Below are 19,111 nucleotides of genomic sequence, written 5' to 3' on the forward strand. Positions count from 1 at the left end.
CAAGAAAAGCGGTGATAGAGAGGAGGAAAACCAAGAAAAGCGGAGATAGAGCGGAGGAAAACCAAGAAAAGCGGGGATAGAGTGGAGGAAAACCAATAAAAGCAGGGTTAGAGCAAAGGAAAACTAAGAAAAGCGAAGATAGAGCGGAGCAAAACCAAGAAAAGTGGTGTTAGAGCGCAGGAAAACCACTAACAGCCGTGATAGAGCGGAGGAAAACCAAGAAAAGTGGGGCTAGAGCGGAGAAAAACCAAGAAAAGCAGGGTTACAGCAAAGGAAAACCAAAAAAAGCGAAGTTAGAGCAGAGGAAAACTAGGAAAAGCTGGGTTAGAGCGGAGGAAAACCAAGAAAAGCGGGGTTAGAGCGGAGGAAAACCAAGAAAAGCGGGGTTAGATCGGAGGAAAACCAAGAAAAGCGGGGTTAGAGCGGAGGAAAACCAAGAAAAGCGGGGTTAGAGCGGAGGAAAACCAAGAAAAGCGGGGTTAGAGCGAAGGAAAACCAAGAAAAGCAGAATAAGTGCAGAGAAAAACCATGAAAAGCTGGGTTTTAGTGGAGAAAAACCAAGAAAAGAGGGGTTAGTGCGGAGGAAAACCAAGAAAACCGGGGTTAGTGCGGAGGAAAACAAAGAAAATCAAGGTTAGAGCAAAGGAAAACCAAGAAAAGCGGGGTTAAAGCGGAGGAAAACCAAGAGAAACGGGGTTGGAGCAGAGAAAAACCAAGAAAAGCGGGGATAGAAGGGAGGAAAACCAAGATAAGCCGGGTTAGAGTGGAGAAAAACCAAGAAAAGTGAAGTTAGAGCGGAGGAAAACCAAGAAAAGCGGGGTTAGAATGGAGGAAAACCAACAAAAGTGAAGTTAGAGCGGAGGAAATCCTAGAAAAGTGGGGCTAGAGCGGAGGAAAACCAAGAAAAGCGGTGATAGAGCAGAGGAAAACCAAGAAAAGTGGTGTTAGAGCGTAGGAAAACCACTAAAAGCGGTGATAGAGCGGAGGAAAACTAAGAAAAACGGGGTTAGGGCGGAGAAAAACCAAGAAAAGCAGGGTTAGAGCAAAGGAAAACCAAGAAAAGCGAAGTTAGAGCGGAGGAAAACCAAGAAAAGCGGGGTTAGAGCGGAGGAAAACCAAGAAAAGCGGGGTTAGAGCGAAGGAAAACCAAGAATAGCGGTGATGAAGCGGAGGAAAACCAAGAAAAGTGGTGATAGAGCGTAGGAAAACCACTAAAAGCGGTGATAGAGCGGAGGAAAACCAAGAAAAGCGGGGTTAGAGCGGAGGAAAACCAAGTAAAGTGGGGATAGAGCGGAAGATAACCAAGAAAAGCGAAGTTAGAGCGGAGGAAAACCAAGAAAAGCAGAATAAGTACGGAGGAAAACCAAGAAAAGCGGGGTTAGATCGGAGGAAAACCAAGAAAAATAATTTAGAGAGGAAGAAAACAAAGAAAAGCGCGGTTAGAGCAGCAGAAATCCGAGAAAAGCATGGTTAGAGTGGAGAAAAACCAAGAATAGCGGGGTTAGTGCAGAGGAAAACCATGAAAAGAGGGGTTAGTGCAGAGGAAAACCAAGAAAAGCGGGGATAGAGCAAAGGAAAACCAAGAAAAGCTATGTTAGAGCGGAGGAAAACCAAGAGAAACAGGGTTAGAGCGGAGAAAAACCAAGAAAAGCGGGGTTAGAGCGCAGAAAAACCAAGAAAAGCGGAGATAGAAGGGAGGAAAACCAAGAAAAGCGGGGTTAGAGCGGAGGAAAACCAAGAAAAGCGGGGTTAGAGCGAAGGAAAACCAAGAAAAGCGGGGTTAGAGCAAATGAAAACCAAGAAAAACTGTGTTAGAGCGGAGGGAAACCAAGAAAAGCGGAGTTAGAGCGGAGAAAAACCAAGAAAAGCGGGGATAGAAGGGAGGAAAACCAAGAAAAGTGGGGTTAGAGCGGAGGAAAACCAAGAAAAGCAAAGTTAGAGCGGAAGAAAACCAAGAAAAGCGGAATTAGTGTTGAGGAAAACCAAGAAAAGCGGGGTTAGAGCGGAGGAAAACCAAGAAACAGAAGTTAGAGAGGAAGAAAACGAAGAAAAGCGCGGTTAGAGCAGCAGAAATTTGAGAAAAGCATGGTTAGAGTGGAGAAAAACCATGAAAAGCACGGTTAGAATGGAGAAAAACCAAACAAGCGGGGTTAGTGCAGAGGAAAACCAAGAAAAGAGGTGTTAGTGCGGTGGAAAACCAAGAAAAGCGGGGTTATAGCAAAGGAAAACCAAGAAAAGCGGTGTTAGAGCGGAGGAAAACCAAGAGAAACGGGGTTGGAGCAGAGAAAAACAAAGATAAACGGGGATAGAAGGGAGGGAAATCAAGAAAATCCGGGTTAGAGCGGAGAAAAACCAAGAAAAGCAGGGTTAGAGCAAAGGAAAACCAAGAAAAGCGGTGTTAGAGCGGAGGAAAACCAAGAAAAGCAGTGATAGAGCGGAGGTAAACCAAGAAAAGTGGTGTTAGAGCGGAAGTAAACCAAGAAAAGTTGTGTTAGAGCGTAGGAAAACCAAGAAAAGCGGTGATAGAGCGGAGGAAAACCAAGAAAAGTGGTGATAGAGCGTAGGAAAACCACTAAAAGCGGAGATAGAGTGGAGGAAAACCAAGAAAAGCGAGGTTAGAGCCGAGAAAAACCAAGAAAAGCGAAGATAGAGCGGAGGAAAACCAAGAAAAGTGGTGTTAGAGCGCAGGAAAACCACTAAAAGCGGTGATAGAGCGGAGGAAAACCAAGAAAAGTGGGGCTAGAGCGGAGAAAAACCAAGAAAAGCAGGGTTACAGAAAGGAAAACCAAATAAAACAAAGTTAGAGCGGAAGAAAACTAGGAAAAGCTGGGTTAGAGCGGAGGAAAACCAAGTAAAGCGGGGTTAGAGCGGAGGAAAACCAAGAAAAGCGGGGTTAGATCAGAGGAAAACCAATAAAAGCGGGGTTAGAGCGGAGGAAAACCAAGAAAAGCGGGGTTAGAGCGGAGGAAAACCAATAAAAGCTGAGTTAGAGTGGAGAAAAACCAAGAAAAGCAAGGTTAGAGCTAAGGAAAACCAAGAAAAGCGGGTTAAAGCGGAGGAAAACCAAGAGAAACGGGGTTGGAGCAGAGAAAAACCAAGAAAAGCGGGGATAGAAGGGAGAAAAACCAAGATAAGCCGGGTTAGAGCGGAGAAAAACCAAGAAAAGTGAAGTTAGAGCGGAGGAAAACCAAGAAAAGCGGGGTTAGAATGGAGGAAAACCAACAAAAGTGAAGTTAGAGCGGAGGAAATCCTAGAAAAGTGGGGTTAGAGCGGAGGAAAACCAAGAAAAGCGGTGATAGAGCGGAGGAAAACCAAGAAAAGTGGTGTTAGAGCGTAGGAAAACCACTAAAAGCGGTGATAGAGTGGAGGAAAACTAAGAAAAGCGGGGTTAGGGCGGAGAAAAACCAAGAAAAGCAGGGTTAGAGCAAAGGAAAACCAAGAAAAGCGAAGTTAGAGCGGAGGAAAACCAAGAAAAGCGGGGTTAGAGCGGAGGAAAACCAAGAAAAGTGGGGTTAGAACGAAGGAAAACCAAGAAAAGCGGTGATGAAGCGGAGGAAAACCAAGAAAAGTGGTGATAGAGCGTAGGAAAACCACTAAAAGCGGTGATAGAGCGGAGGAAAACCAAGAAAAGCGGGGTTAGAGCGGAGGAAAACCAAGTAAAGTGGGGATAGAGCGGAAGATAACCAAGAAAAGCGAAGTTAGAGCGGAGGAAAACCAAGAAAAGCAGAATAAGTACGGAGGAAAACCAAGAAAAGCGTGGTTAGATCGGAGGAAAACCAAGAAAAAGAATTTAGAGAGGAAGAAAACAAAGAAAAGCGCGGTTAGAGCAGCAGAAATCCGAGAAAAGCATGGTTAGAGTGGAGAAAAACCAAGAATAGCGGGGTTAGTGCAGAGGAAAACCAAGAAAAGAGGGGTTAGTGCAGAGGAAAACCAAGAAAAGCGGGGTTAGAGCAAAGGAAAACCAAGAAAAGCTATGTTAGAGCGGAGGAAAACCAAGAGAAACAGGGTTAGAGCGGAGAAAAACCAAGAAAAGCGGGGTTAGAGCGCAGAAAAACCAAGAAAAGCGGAGATAGAAGGGAGGAAAACCAAGAAAAGCGGGGTTAGAGCGGAGGAAAACCAAGAAAAGCGGGGTTAGAGCGAAGGAAAACCAAGAAAAGCGGGGTTAGAGCAAAGGAAAACCAAGAAAAACTGTGTTAGAGCGGAGGGAAACCAAGAAAAGCGGGGTTAGAGCGGAGAAAAACCAAGAAAAGCGGGGATAGAAGAGAGGAAAACCAAGAAAAGTGGGGTTAGAGCGGAGGAAAACCAAGAAAAGCAAAGTTAGAGCGGAGGAAAACCAAGAAAAGCGGAATTAGTGTTGAGGAAAACCAAGAAAAGCGGGGTTAGAGCGGAGGAAAACCAAGAAACAGAAGTTAGAGAGGAAGAAAACGAAGAAAAGCGCGGTTAGAGCAGCAGAAATTTGAGAAAAGCATGGTTAGAGTGGAGAAAAACCATGAAAAGCACGGTTAGAATGGAGAAAAACCAAACAAGCGGGGTTAGTGCAGAGGAAAACCAAGAAAAGAGGTGTTAGTGCGGAGGAAAACCAAGAAAAGCGGGGTTATAGCAAAGGAAAACCAAGAAAAGCGGTGTTAGAGCGGAGGAAAACCAAGAGAAACGGGGTTGGAGCAGAGAAAAACAAAGATAAACGGGGATAGAAGGGAGGAAAACCAAGAAAATCCGGGTTAGAGCGGAGAAAAACCAAGAAAAGCAGGGTTAGAGCAAAGGAAAACCAAGAAAAGCGGTGTTAGAGAGGAGGAAAACCAAGAAAAGCAGTGATAGAGCAAAGGTAAACCAAGAAAAGTGGTGTTAGAGCGGAAGTAAACCAAGAAAAGTGGTGTTAGAGCGTAGGAAAACCAAGAAAAGCGGTGATAGAGCGGAGGAAAACCAAGAAAAGTGGTGATAGAGCGTAGGAAAACCACTAAAAGCGGAGATAGAGTGGAGAGAAAACCAAGAAAAGCGAGGTTAGAGCCGAGAAAAACCAAGAAAAGCGAAGATAGAGCGGAGGAAAACCAAGAAAAGTGGTGTTAGAGCGCAGGAAAACCACTAAAAGCGGTGATAGAGCGGAGGAAAACCAAGAAAAGCGGGGCTAGAGCGGAGAAAAACCAAGAAAAGCAGGGTTACAGCAAAGGAAAACCAAATAAAACAAAGTTAGAGCGGAAGAAAACTAGGAAAAGCTGGGTTAGATCGGAGGAAAACCAAGTAAAGCGGGGTTAGAGCGGAGGAAAACCAAGAAAAGCGGGGTTAGATCAGAGGAAAACCAATAAAAGCGGGGTTAGAGCGGAGGAAAACCAAGAAAAGCGGGGTTAGAGCGGAGGAAAACCAAGAAAAGCGGGGTTAGTGCGGAGGAAAACCAAGAAAAGCAAGGTTAGAGCAAAGGAAAACCAAGAAAAGCGGGGTTAAAGCGGAGGAAAACCAAGAGAAACGGGGTTGGAGCAGAGAAAAACCAAGAAAATCGGGGATAGAAGGGAGGAAAACCAAGATAAGCCGGGTTAGAGCGGAGAAAAACCAAGAAAAGTGAAGTTAGAGCGGAGGAAAACCAAGAAAAGCGGGGTTAGAATGGAGGAAAACCAACAAAAGTGAAGTTAGAGCGGAGGAAATCCTAGAAAAGTGGGGTTAGAGCGGAGGAAAACCAAGAAAAGCGGTGATAGAGCGGAGGAAAACCAAGAAAAGTGGTGTTAGAGAGTAGGAAAACCACTAAAAGCGGTGATAGAGTGGAGGAAAACTAAGAAAAGCGGGGTTAGGGCGGAGAAAAACCAAGAAAAGCAGGGTTAGAGCAAAGGAAAACCAAGAAAAGCGAAGTTAGAGCGGAGGAAAACCAAGAAAAGCGGGGTTAGAGCGGAGGAAAACCAAGAAAAGCGGTGATGAAGCGGAGGAAAACCAAGAAAAGTGGTGATAGAGCGTAGGAAAACCACTAAAAGCGGTGATAGAGCGGAGGAAAACCAAGAAAAGCGGGGTTAGAGCGGAGGAAAACCAAGTAAAGTGGGGATAGAGCGGAAGATAACCAAGAAAAGCGAAGTTAGAGCGGAGGAAAACCAAGAAAAGCAGAATAAGTACGGAGGAAAACCAAGAAAAGCGTGGTTAGATCGGAGGAAAACCAAGAAAAAGAATTTAGAGAGGAAGAAAACAAAGAAAAGCGCGGTTAGAGCAGCAGAAATCCGAGAAAAGCATGGTTAGAGTGGAGAAAAACCAAGAATAGCGGGGTTAGTGCAGAGGAAAACCAAGAAAAGAGGGGTTAGTGCAGAGGAAAACCAAGAAAAGCGGGGTTAGAGCAAAGGAAAACCAAGAAAAGCTATGTTAGAGCGGAGGAAAACCAAGAGAAACAGGGTTAGAGCGGAGAAAAACCAAGAAAAGCGGGGTTAGAGCGCAGAAAAACCAAGAAAAGCGGAGATAGAAGGAAGGAAAACCAAGAAAAGCGGGTTACAGTGGAGAAAAACCAAGAAAAGCGGGGTTAGAGCGAAGGAAAACCAAGAAAAGCGGGGTTAGAGCAAATGAAAACCAAGAAAAACTGTGTTAGAGCGGAGGGAAACCAAGAAAAGCGGAATTAGAGCGGAGAAAAACCAAGAAAAGCGGGGATAGAAGGGAGGAAAACCAAGAAAAGTGGGGTTAGAGCGGAGGAAAACCAAGAAAAGCAAAGTTAGAGCAGAGGAAAACCAAGAAAAGCGGAATTAGTGTTGAGGAAAACCAAGAAAAGCGGGGTTAGAGCGGAGGAAAACCAAGAAACAGAAGTTAGAGAGGAAGAAAACGAAGAAAAGCGCGGTTAGAGCAGCAGAAATTTGAGAAAAGCATGGTTAGAGTGGAGAAAAACCATGAAAAGCACGGTTAGAATGGAGAAAAACCAAACAAGCGGGGTTAGTGCAGAGGAAAACCAAGAAAAGAGGTGTTAGTGCGGTGGAAAACCAAGAAAAGCGGGGTTATAGCAAAGGAAAACCAAGAAAAGCGGTGTTAGAGCGGAGGAAAACCAAGAGAAACGGGGTTGGAGCAGAGAAAAACAAAGATAAACGGGGATAGAAGGGAGGAAAACCAAGAAAATCCGGGTTAGAGCGGAGAAAAACCAAGAAAAGCAGGGTTAGAGCAAAGGAAAACCAAGAAAAGCGGTGTTAGAGCGGAGGAAAACCAAGAAAAGCGGTGATAGAGCGGAGGTAAACCAAGAAAAGTGGTGTTAGAGCGGAAGTAAACCAAGAAAAGTGGTGTTAGAGCGTAGGAAAACCAAGAAAAGCGGTGATAGAGCGGAGGAAAACCAAGAAAAGTGGTGATAGAGCGTAGGAAAACCACTAAAAGCGGAGATAGAGTGGAGAGAAAACCAAGAAAAGCGAGGTTAGAGCCGAGAAAAACCAAGAAAAGCGAAGATAGAGCGGAGGAAAACCAAGAAAAGTGGTGTTAGAGCGCAGGAAAACCACTAAAAGCGGTGATAGAGCGGAGGAAAACCAAGAAAAGTGGGGCTAGAGCGGAGAAAAACCAAGAAAAGCAGGGTTACAGCAAAGGAAAACCAAAAAAAGCAAAGTTAGAGCGGAGGAAAACTAGGAAAAGCTGGGTTAGAGCGGAGGAAAACCAAGTAAAGCGGGGTTAGATCGGAGGAAAACCAAGAAAAGCGGGGTTAGATCAGAGGAAAACCAATAAAAGCGGGGTTAGAGCGGAGGAAAACCAAGAAAAGCGGGGTTAGAGCGGAGGAAAACCAAGAAAAGCGGGGTTAGTGTGGAGGAAAATTAAGAAAAGCAAGGTTAGAGCAAAGGAAAACCAAGAAAAGCGGGGTTAAAGCGGAGGAAAACCAAGAGAAACGGGGTTGGAGCAGAGAAAAACCAAGAAAAGCGGGGATAGAAGGGAGGAAAACCAAGATAAGCCGGGTTAGAGTGGAGAAAAACCAACAAAAGTGAAGTTAGAGCGGAGGAAAACCAAGAAAAGCGGAATAAGTGTTGAGGAAAACCAAGAAAAGCGGGGTTAGAGCGGAGGAAAACCAAGAAACAGAAGTTAGAGAAGAAGAAAACGAAGAAAAGCGCGGTTAGAGCAGCAGAAATTTGAGAAAAGCATGGTTAGAGTGGAGAAAAACCATGAAAAGCTCGGTTAGAGTGGAGAAAAACCAAAAAAGCGGGGTTAGTGCGGAGGAAAACCAAGAAAAGTGGTGTTAGTGCGGTGGAAAACCAAGAAAAGCAGGGTTAGAGCAACGGAAAACCAAGAAAAGCGGTGTTAGAGCGGAGAAAAACCAAGAAAAGCAGGGTTAGAGCAAAGGAAAACCAAGAAAAGCGAAGTTAGAGCGGAGGAAAACCAAGAAAAGTGGTGTCAGACCGCAGGAAATCCACTAAAAGCGGTGATAGAGCGGAGGAAAACCAAGAAAAGTGGGGCTAGAGCGGAGAAAAACCAAGAAAAGCAGGGTTACAGCAAAGGAAAACCAAAAAAAGCGAAGTTAGAGCGGAGGGAAACTAGGAAAAGCTGGGTTAGAGCGGAGGAAAACCAAGAAAAGCGGGGTTAGATCGGAGGAAAACCAAGAAAAGCGGGGTTAGATCGGAGGAAAACAAAGAAAAGCGGGGTTAGAGTGGAGGAAAACCAAAAAAAGCGGGGTTAGAGCGGAGGAAAACCAAGAAAAGCGGGGTTAGAGTGGAGGAAAACCAAGTAAAGCGGGGTTAGAGTGGAGGAAAACCAAGAAAAGCGAAGTTAGAGCGGAAGAAAACCAAGAAAGGCAGAATAAGTGCGGAGGAAAACCAAAAAAAGTGGAATTAGAGCGGAGGAAAACCAAGAAAAAAAGTTAGAGTGGAAGAAAACGAAGAAAGGCGCGGTTGGAGCAGCAGAAATCCGAGAAAAGCATGGTTAGAGTGGAGAAAAACCAGGAAAAGCTGGGTTACAGTGGAGAAAAACCAAGAAAAGCGCGGTTAGTGCGGAGGAAAACCAAGAAAAGCGGGGTTAGAGCAAAGGAAAACCAAGAAAAGCGGTGTTAGAGTGGAGGAAAACCAAGAGAAACGGGGTTAGAGCGGAGGAAAACCAAGAAAAGCGGGGATAGAAGGGAGGAAAACCAAGAAATGCGGGATTAGAGCAGAGGAAAACCAAGAACAGCAGAATAAGTGCGGAGGAAATCCAAGAAAAGCGGGGTTAGAGTGGAGGAAAACCAAGAAAAAGAATTTAGAGAGGAAGAAAACGAAGAAAAGCGCGGTTAGAGCAGCAGAAATCCGAGAAAAGCATGCTTAGAGTGGAGAAAAACCATGAAAAGCTGGGTTAGAGTAGAGAAATTCCAAGAAAAGCAGGGTTAGTGCGAAGGAAAACCAAGAAAAGAGGGGTTAGAGCGAAGGAAATCCAAGAAAAGCAGAATAAGTGCAAAGAAAATCCATGAAAAGCTGTGTTAGAGTGGAGAAAAACCAAGAAAAGCGGGGTTAGTGCGGAGGAAAACCAAGAAAAGCGGGGTTAGTGCAGTGGAAAACTAAGAAAAGCATGGTTAGAGCAAAGGAAAACCAAGAAAAGCGGGGTTAAAGCGGAGGAAAACCAAGAAAAGCGGGGTTAGAGCGCAGAAAAACCAAGAAAAGTGGAGATAGAAGGGAGGAAAACCAAGAAAAGCGGGGTTAGAGCGGAGGAAAACCAAGAAAAGCGGGGTTAGAGCGAAGGAAAACCAAGAAAAGCGGGGTTAGAGCAAAGGAAAACCAAGTAAAACTGTGTTAGAGCGGAGGGAAACCAAGAAAAGCGGGGTTAGAGCGGAGAAAAACTAAGAAAAGCGGGGATAGAAGGGAGGAAAACCAAGAAAAGTGGGGTTAGAGCGGAGGAAAACCAAGAAAAGCAAAGTTAGAGTAGAGAAAATCCAAGAAAAGCAGGGTTAGTGCGAAGGAAAACCAAGAAAAGTGGGGTTAGAGCAAAGGAAAAGCAAGAAAAGCTATTTTAGAGCGGAGGAAAACCAAGAAAAACGGGGTTAGAGCGGAGAAAAACCAAGAAAAGTGGTGTTAGACCGTAGGAGAACCAAGAAAAGCGGTGATAGAGCAGAGGAAAACCAAGAAAAGTGGTGATAGAGCGGAGGAAAACCAAGAAAAGTGGTGATAGAGCGTAGGAAAACCACTAAAAGCGGTGATAGGGTGGAGGAAAACCAAGAAAATCGGGGTTAGTGCGGAGGAAAACCAAGAAAAGCAGGGTTAGAGCAAAGGAAAACCAAGAAAAGCGGGGTTAGAGCGGAGGAAAACCAAGAAAAGCGGGGTTAGAGCGGAGGAAAACCAAGAAAAGCGAAGTTAGAGCGGAGGAAAACCAAGAAAAGCAGGGATAGAAGGGAGGAAAACCAAGAAAAGCGGAATAAGTGCTGAGGAAAACCAAGAAAAGCGGGGTTACAGCGGAGGAAAGCCAAGAAAAAGAAGTTAGAGAGGAAGAAAACGAAGAAAAGCGCGGCTAGAGCAGAAGAAATATGAGATAAGCATGGTTAGAGTGGAGAAATACCATGAAAAGCTGGGTTAGAGTGGAGAAAAACCAAGAAAAGAGGGGTTAGTGCGGAGGAAAGCCAAGAAAAGCAAGGTTAGTGCAGAGGAAAACCAAGAAAACGGGGTTAGTGCGGAGGAAAACCAAGAAAAGCGGGGTTAGAGCAAAGGAAAACCAAGAAAAGCGGGGTTAGAGAGGAGGAAAATAAAGATAAGCGGGGTTAGAGCGGAGAAAAACCAAGAAAAGCGGGGATAGAAGGGAGGAAAACCAAGAAAAGTGGGGTTAGAGCGGAGGAAAACCAAGAAAAGTGAAGTTAGAGCGGAGCAAAACCAAGAAAAGCGGAATAAGTGCTGAGGAAAACCAAGAAAAGCGGGGTTAGAGCGGAGGAAAACCAAGAAAAAGAAGTTAGAGAGGAAGAAAACGAAGAAAAGCGCGGTTAGAGCAGCAGAAATATGAGAAAAGCATGGTTAGAGTGGAGAAAAACCATGAAAAGCTCCGTTAGAGTGGAGAAAAACCAAAAATCGGGGTTAGTGCAGAGGAAAACCAAGAAAAGAGGTTTTAGTGCGGTGGAAAACCAAGAAAAGCGGCGTTACAGCAAAGGAAAACCAAGAAAAGCGGTGTTAGAGCGGAGGAAAACCAAGAGAAACGGGGTTGGAGCAGAGAAAAACCAAGAAAAGCGGGGATAGAAGGGAGGAAAACCAAGATAAGCCGGGTTAGAGTGGAGAAAAACCAAGAGAAGTGAAGTTACAGCGGAGGAAAACCAAGAAAAGCGGGGTTAGAAAGGAGGAAAACCAAGAAAAGCGGGGTTAGATCGGAGGAAAACAAAGAAAAGCGGGGTTAGAGCGGAGGAAACCAAGAAAAGCGGGGTTAGAGCGGAGGAAAACCAAGTAAAGCGGGGTTAGAGTGGAGGAAAACCAAGAAAAGCGAAGTTAGAGCGGAGGAAAACCAAGAAAGGCAGAATAAGTGCGGAGGAAAACCAAAAAAAGTGGAATTAGAGCGGAGGAAAACCAAGAAAAAAATTTAGAGTGGAAGAAAACGAAGAAAAGCGCGGTTAGAGCAGCAGAAATCCGAGAAAAGCATGGTTAGAGTGGAGAAAAACCAGGAAAAGCTGGGTTACAGTGGAGAAAAACCAAGAAAAGCGCGGTTAGTGCGGAGGAAAACCAAGAAAAGCGGGGTTAGAGCAAAGGAAAACCAAGAAAAGCGGTGTTAGAGTGGAGGAAAACCAAGAGAAACGGGGTTAGAGCGGAGGAAAACCAAGAAAAGCGGGGATAGAAGGGAGGAAAACCAAGAAATGCGGGATTAGAGCAGAGGAAAACCAAGAACAGCAGAATAAGTGCGGAGGAAAACCAAGAAAAGCAGGGTTAGAGTGGAGGAAAACCAAGAAAAAGAATTTAGAGAGGAAGAAAACGAAGAAAAGCGCGGTTAGAGCAGCAGAAATCCGAGAAAAGCATGGTTGGGTGGAGAAAAACCATGAAAAGCTGGGTTAGAGTAGAGAAATTCCAAGAAAAGCAGGGTTAGTGCGAAGGAAAACCAAGAAAAGAGGGGTTAGAGCGAAGGAAAACCAAGAAAAGCAGAATAAGTGCGGAGAAAATCCATGAAAAGCTGTGTTAGAGTGGAGAAAAACCAAGAAAAGCGGGGTTAGTGCGGAGGAAAACCAAGAAAAGCGGGGTTAGTGCAGAGGAAAACTAAGAAAAGCAAGGTTAGAGCAAAGGAAAACCAAGAAAAGCGGGGTTAAAGCGGAGGAAAACCAAGAAAAGCGGGGTTAGAGCGCAGAAAAACCAAGAAAAGTGGAGATAGAAGGGAGGAAAACCAAGAAAAGCGGGGTTAGAGCGGAGGAAAACCAAGAAAAGCGGGGTTAGAGCGAAGGAAAACCAAGAAAAGCGGGGTTAGAGCAAAGGAAAACCAAGTAAAACTGTGATAGAGCGGAGGGAAACCAAGAAAAGCGGGGTTAGAGCGGAGAAAAACTAAGAAAAGCGGGGATACAAGGGAGGAAAACCAAGAAAAGTGGGGTTAGAGCGGAGGAAAACCAAGAAAAGCAAAGTTAGAGTAGAGAAAATCCAAGAAAAGCAGGGTTAGTGCGAAGGAAAACCAAGAAAAGTGGGGTTAGAGCAAAGGAAAAGCAAGAAAAGCTATTTTAGAGCGGAGGAAAACCAAGAAAAACGGGGTTAGAGCGGAGAAAAACAAAGAAAAGTGGTGTTAGACCGTAGGAGAACCAAGAAAAGCGGTGATAGAGCAGAGGAAAACCAAGAAAAGTGGTGTTAGAGCATAGGAAAACCACTAAAAGCGGTGATAGGGTGGAGGAAAACCAAGATAATCGGGGTTAGTGCGGAGGAAAACCAAGAAAAGCAGGGTTAGAGTGGAGGATAACCAAGAAAAGCGGGGTTAGAGCGGAGGAAAACCAAGAAAAGCGAAGTTAGAGCGGAGGAAAACCAAGAAAAGCAGAATAAGTGCGGAGAAAAACCATGAAAAGCTGTGTTAGAGTGGAGAAAAAACAAGAAAAGAGGGGTTAGAGCGGAGGAAAACCAAGAAAAGCGAAGTTAGAGCGGAGGAAAACCAAGAAAAGCGGGGTTAGAGCGGAGAAAAACTAAGAAAAGCGGGATTAGAGCGAAGGAAAACAAAGAAAAGCGGAATAAGTGCGGAGGAAAACCAAGAAAAGCGGGGTTAGAGCGGAGGAAAACCAAGAGAAACGGGGTTAGAGCGGAGAAAAACCTAGAAAAGCAGGGATAGAAGGGAGGAAAACCAAGAAAAGCGGAATAAGTGCTGAGGAAAACCAAGAAAAGCGGGGTTACAGCGGAGGAAAGCCAAGAAAAAGAAGCTAGAGAGGAAGAAAACGAAGAAAAGCGCGGTTAGAGCAGCAGAAATCCGAGAAAAGCATGGTTAGAGTGGAGATAAACCATGAAAAGCTGGGTTAAAGTAGAGAAAATCCAAGAAAAGCATAGTTAGTGCTGAGGAAAACAGAGAAAAAAGGGGTTAGTGCGGAGGAAAACCAAGTAAAGCGGGGTTAGAGCGGAGGAAAACAAAGAAAAGCGGAATAAGTGCGGAGGAAAACCAAGAAAATCGGGGTTAGAGCGGAGGAAAACCAAGAAAAGCAGGGATAGAAGGGAGGAAAACCAAGAAAAGCGGAATAAGTGCTGAGGAAAACCAAGAAAAGCGGGGTTACAGCGGAGGAAAGCCAAGAAAAAGAAGTTAGAGAGGAAGAAAACGAAGAAAAGCGCGGCTAGAGCAGAAGAAATATGAGATAAGCATGGTTAGAGTGGAGAAATACCATGAAAAGCTGGGTTAGAGTGGAGAAAAACCAAGAAAAGAGGGGTTAGTGCGGAGGAAAGCCAAGAAAAGCAAGGTTAGTGCAGAGGAAAACCAAGAAAAGCGGGGTTAGTGCGGAGGAAAACCAAGAAAAGCGGGGTTAGAGCAAAGGAAAACCAAGAAAAGTGGGGTTAGAGAGGAGGAAAATAAAGATAAGCGGGGATAGAAGGGAGGAAAACCAAGAAAAGTGGGGTTAGAGCGGAGGAAAACCAAGAAAAGTGAAGTTAGAGCGGAGCAAAACCAAGAAAAGCGGAATAAGTGCTGAGGAAAACCAAGAAAAGCGGGGTTAGAGCGGAGGAAAACCAAGAAAAAGAAGTTAGAGAGGAAGAAAACGAAGAAAAGCGCGGTTAGAGCAGCAGAAATATGAGAAAAGCATGGTTAGAGTGGAGAAAAACCATGAAAAGCTCCGTTAGAGTGGAGAAAAACCAAAAATCGGGGTTAGTGCAGAGGAAAACCAAGAAAAGAGGTTTTAGTGCGGTGGAAAACCAAGAAAAGCGGCGTTACAGCAAAGGAAAACCAAGAAAAGCGGTGTTAGAGCGGAGGAAAACCAAGAGAAACGGGGTTGGAGCAGAGAAAAACCAAGAAAAGCGGGGATAGAAGGGAGGAAAACCAAGATAAGCCGGGTTAGAGTGGAGAAAAACCAAGAGAAGTGAAGTTACAGCGGAGGAAAACCAAGAAAAGCGGGGTTAGAAAGGAGGAAAACCAAGAAAAGCGGGGTTAGATCGGAGGAAAACAAAGAAAAGCGGGGTTAGAGTGGAGGAAAACCAAGAAAAGCGGGGTTAGAGCGGAGGAAACCAAGAAAAGCGGGGTTAGAGCGGAGGAAAACCAACAAAAGTGAAGTTAGAGCAGAGGAAATCCAAGTAAAGTGGGGTTAGAGCGTAGGAAAACCACTAAAAGCGGTGATAGAGCGGAGGAAAACCAAGAAAAGTGGTGTTAGAGCGTAGGAAAACCACTAAAAGCGGTAATAGAGTGGAGGAAAGCTAAGAAAAGCGGTGTTAGAGCGGAGGAAAACCAAGAAAAGCAGGGTTAGAGCAAAGGAAAACCAAGAAAAGCGAAGTTAGAGCGGAGGAAAACCAAGAAAAGCGGGGTTAGTGCGAAGGAAAACCAAGAAAAGCGGTGATGAAGCGGAGGAAAACCAAGAAAAGTGGTGATAGAGCGTAGGAAAACCACTAAAAGCGGTGATAGAGTGGAGGAAATCCAAGAAAAGCGAAGTTAGAGAGGAGGAAAACCAAGAAAAGCAGAATAAGTACGAAGGAAAACCAAGAAAAGCGGGGTTAGATCGGAGGAAAACCAAGAAAAAGAATTTAGAGTGGAAGAAAACGAAGAAAAGCGCGGTTAGAGCAGCAGAAATCCGAGGAAAGCATGGTTAGAGTGGAGAAAAACCAAGAAAAGCGGGGTTAGTGCGGAGGAAAACCAAGAAAAGAGGGGTTAGTGCAGAGGAAAACCAAGGAAAACGGGGTTAGAGCGGAGAAAAACCAAGAAAAGCGGGGTTAGAGCGCAGAAAAACCAAGAAAAGCGGTGATAGAAGGGAGGAAAACCAAGAAAAGCGGGGTTAGAGCGGAGGAAAACCAAGAAAAGCGGGGTTAGAGCGGAGGAAAACCAAGAAAAGCGGGGTTAGAGCGGAGGAAAACCAAGAAAAGCAAGGTTAGATCAAAGGAAAACCAAGAAAAACGGTGTTAGAGCGGAGGAAAACCAAGAAAAGCGGGGTTAGAGCGGAGAAAAACAAAGAAAAGCGGGGATAGAAGGGAGGAAAACCAAGAAAAGTGGGGTTAGAGCGAAGGAAAACCAAGAAAATAAGGGATAGAAGGGAGGAAATCCAAGAAAAGCGGAATAAGTGCTGAGGAAAACCAAGAAAAGCCGGGTTACAGCGGAGGAAAGCCAAGAAAAAGAAGTTAGAGGGGAAGAAAACGAAGAAAAGCGCGGTTAGAGCAGCAGAAATATGAGAAAAGCATGGTTAGAGTGGAGAAAAACCATGAAAAGCTGGGTTAGAGTGGAGAAAAACCAAGAAAAGAGGGGTTAGTGCGGAGGAAAACCAAGAAAAGCGGGGTTAGTGCGGAGGAAAACCAAGAAAAGCGGGGTTAGAGCAAAGGAAAACCAAGAAAAACGGGGTTAGAGCGGAGAAAAACCAAGAAAAGCAGGGTTAGAGCGGAGGAAAACCAAGAAAAGCGGGGTTAGAGCAGAGAAAAACCTAGAAAACGGGGATAGAAGGGAGGAAAACCAAGAAAAGTGGGGTTAGAGCGGAGGAAAACCAAGAAAAGCGAAGTTAGAGCGGAGCAAAACCAAGAAAAGCGGAATAAGTGCTGAGGAAAACCAAGAAAAGCGGGGTTAGAGCGGAGGAAAACCAAGAAAAAGAAGTTAGAGAGGAAGAAAACGAAGAAAAGCGCGGTTAGAGCAGCAGAAATATGAGAAAAGCATGGTTAGAGTGGAGAAAAACCATGAAAAGCTCGGTTAGAGTGGAGAAAAACCAAAAATCGGGTTAGTGCGGAAGAAAACCAAGAAAAGAGGTGTTAGTGCGGTGGAAAACCAAGAAAAGCGGCGTTAGACCAAAGGAAAACCAAGAAAAGCGGTGTTAGAGCGGAGGAAAACCAAGAGAAACGGGGTTGGAGCAGAGAAAAACCAAGAAAAGCGGGTATAGAAGGGAGGAAAAGCAAGATAAGCCGGGTTAGAGTGGAGAAAAACCAAGAAAAGTGAAGTTAGAGCGGAGGAAAACCAAGAAAAGCGGGGTTAGAAAGGAGGAAAACCAACAAAAGTGAAGTTAGAGCCAAGGAAATCCAAGAAAGGTGGTTTTAGAGCGGAGGAAAACCAAGAAAAGCGGTGATAGAGCGAAGGAAAACCAAGAAAAGTGGTGTTAGAGCGTAGGAAAACCACTAAAAGCGGTAATAGAGTGGAGGAAAGCTAAGAAAAGCGGGGTTAGGGCGGAGAAAAACCAAGAAAAGCAAGGTTAGAGCAAAGGAAAACCAAGAAAAGCGAAGTTAGAGCGGAGGAAAACCAAGAAAAGCTTGGTTAGAGCGGAGGAAAACTAGGAAAACCTGGGTTAGAGCGGAGGAAACCAAGAAAAGCGGGGTTAGAGTGGAGGAAGACTAGGAAAAGCTGGGTTAGAGCGGAGGAAAACCAAGAAAAGCGGGGTTAGAGCAGAGGAAAACCAAGTAAAGTGGGGATAGAGCAGAGAAAATCCAAGAAAAGCGAAGTTAGAGCGGAGGAAAACCAAGAAAAGCAGAATAAGTACGGAGGAAAACCAAGAAAAGCGGGGTTAGATCGGAGGAAAACCAAGAAAAAGAATTTAGAGAGGAACAAAACGAAGAAAAGCGCGGTTAGAGCAGCAGAAATCCGAGAAAAGCATGGTTAGAGTGGAGAAAAACCAAGAAAAGCGGGGTTAGTGCGGAGAAAAACCATGAAAAGCACGGTTAGAATGGAGAAAAACCAAACAAGCGGGGTTAGTGCAGAGGAAAACCAAGAAAAGTGGTGTTAGTGCGGTGGAAAACCAAGAAAAGCGGGGTTAGAGCAAAGGAAAACCAAGAAAAGCGGTGTTAGAGCAGAGCAAAACCAAGAGAAACAGGGTTGGAGCAGAAAAAAACAAAGATAAGCGGGGATAGAAGGGAGGAAAACCAAGAAAATCCGGGTTAGAGCGGAGAAAAACCAAGAAAAGCAGGGTTAGAGCAAAGGAAAACCAAGAAAAGCTATTTTAGAGCGGAGGAAAACCAAGAAAAGCGGTGATAGAGCGGAGGTAAAACAAGAAAAGCGGGGTTAGAGCGAAGGAAAACCAAGAAAAGCGGTGATGAAGCGGAGGAAAACCAAGAAAAGTGGTGATAGAGCGTGGGAAAACCACTAAAAGCGGTGATAGAGCGGAGGAAAACCAAGAAAAGTGGGGATAGAGCGGAAGATAACCAAGAAAAGCGAAGTTAGAGCGGAGGAAAACCAAGAAAAGCAGAATAAGTACGGAGGAAAACCAAGAAAAGCGGGGTTAGATCGAAGGAAAACCAAGAAAAAGAATTTAGAGAGGAAGAAAACGAAGAAAAGCGCGGTTAGAGCAGCAGAAATCCGAGAAAAGCATGGTTAGAGTGGAGAAAAACCAAGAAAAGCGGGGTTAGTGCGGAGGAAAACCAAGAAAAGAGGGGTTAGTGCAGAGGAAAACCAAGAAAAGCGGGGTTAGAGCAAAGGAAAACCAAGAAAAGCAAGGTTAGAGCGGAGGAAAACCAAGAGAAACGGGGTTAGAGCGGAGAAAAACCAAGAAAAGCGGGGTTAGAGCGCAGAAAAACCAAGAAAAGCGGAGATAGAAGGGAGGAAAACCAAGAAAAGCGGGGTTTGAGCGGAGGAAAACCAAGAAAAAAATGTAGAGTGGAAGAAAACGAAGAAAAGCGCGGTTAGAGCAGCAGAAATCCGAGAAAAGCATGGTTAGAGTGGAGAAAAACCAAGAAAAGCGGGGTTAGTGCAGAGGAAAACCAAGAAAAGAGGGGTTAGTCCAGAGGAAAACCAAGAAAAGCTATGTTAGAGCGGAGGAAAACCAAGAGAAACAGGGTTAGTGCGGAGAAAAACCAAGAAAAGCGGGGTTAGAGCGCAGAAAAACCAAGAAAAGCTATGTTAGAGCGCAGAAAACCAGGAAAAGCGGAGATAGAAGGGAGAAAAACCAAGAAAAGCGGTGTTAGAGCGGAGGAAAACCAAGAAAAGCAGGGTTAGAGCGGAGGAAAACCAAGAAAAGCGGGGTTAGAGCAAAGGAAAACCAAGAAAAACGGTGTCAGAGCAGAGGAAAACCAAGAAAAGCGGAGTTAGAGCGGAGAAAAACCAAGAAAAGCGGGGATAGAAGGGAGGAAAACCAAGAAAAGTGGGGTTAGAGCGGAAGAAAACCAAGAAAAGCAAAGTTAGAGCGGAGGAAAACCAAGAAAAGCGGAATAAGTGCTGAGGAAAACCAAGAAAAGCGGGGTTAGAGCGGAGGAAAACCAAGAAAAAGAAGTTAGAGATTAAGAAAACGAAGAAAAGCGCGGTTAGAGCAGCAGAAATATGAGAAAAGCATGGTTAGAGTGGAGACAAACCATGTAAAGCACGGTTAGAATGGAGAAAAACCAAACAAGCGGGGTTAGTGCAGAGGAAAACCAAGAAAAGAGGTGTTAGTGCGGTGGAAAACCAAGAAAAGCGGTGTTAGAGCGGAGGAAAACCAAGAGAAACGGGGTTGGAGCAGAGAAAAACAAAGATAAGCGGGGATCAAAGGGAGGAAAACCAAGAAAAGTGGTGTTAGAGCGTAGGAAAACCAAGAAAAGCAGGGTTAGAGCAAAGGAAAACCAAGAAAAGCGGGGTTAGAGCGGAGGAAAACCAAGAAAAGCGGTGATAGAGCGGAGGTAAACCAAGAAAAGTGGTGTTAGAGCGTAGGAAAACCAAGAAAAGCGGTGATAGAGCGGAGGAAAAC

Source organism: Coturnix japonica, chromosome 3 (assembly GCF_054131305.1).
Source record: "Coturnix japonica strain WE chromosome 3, WE-NBRP24, whole genome shotgun sequence".
Lineage (NCBI taxonomy): Eukaryota > Metazoa > Chordata > Aves > Galliformes > Phasianidae > Coturnix > Coturnix japonica.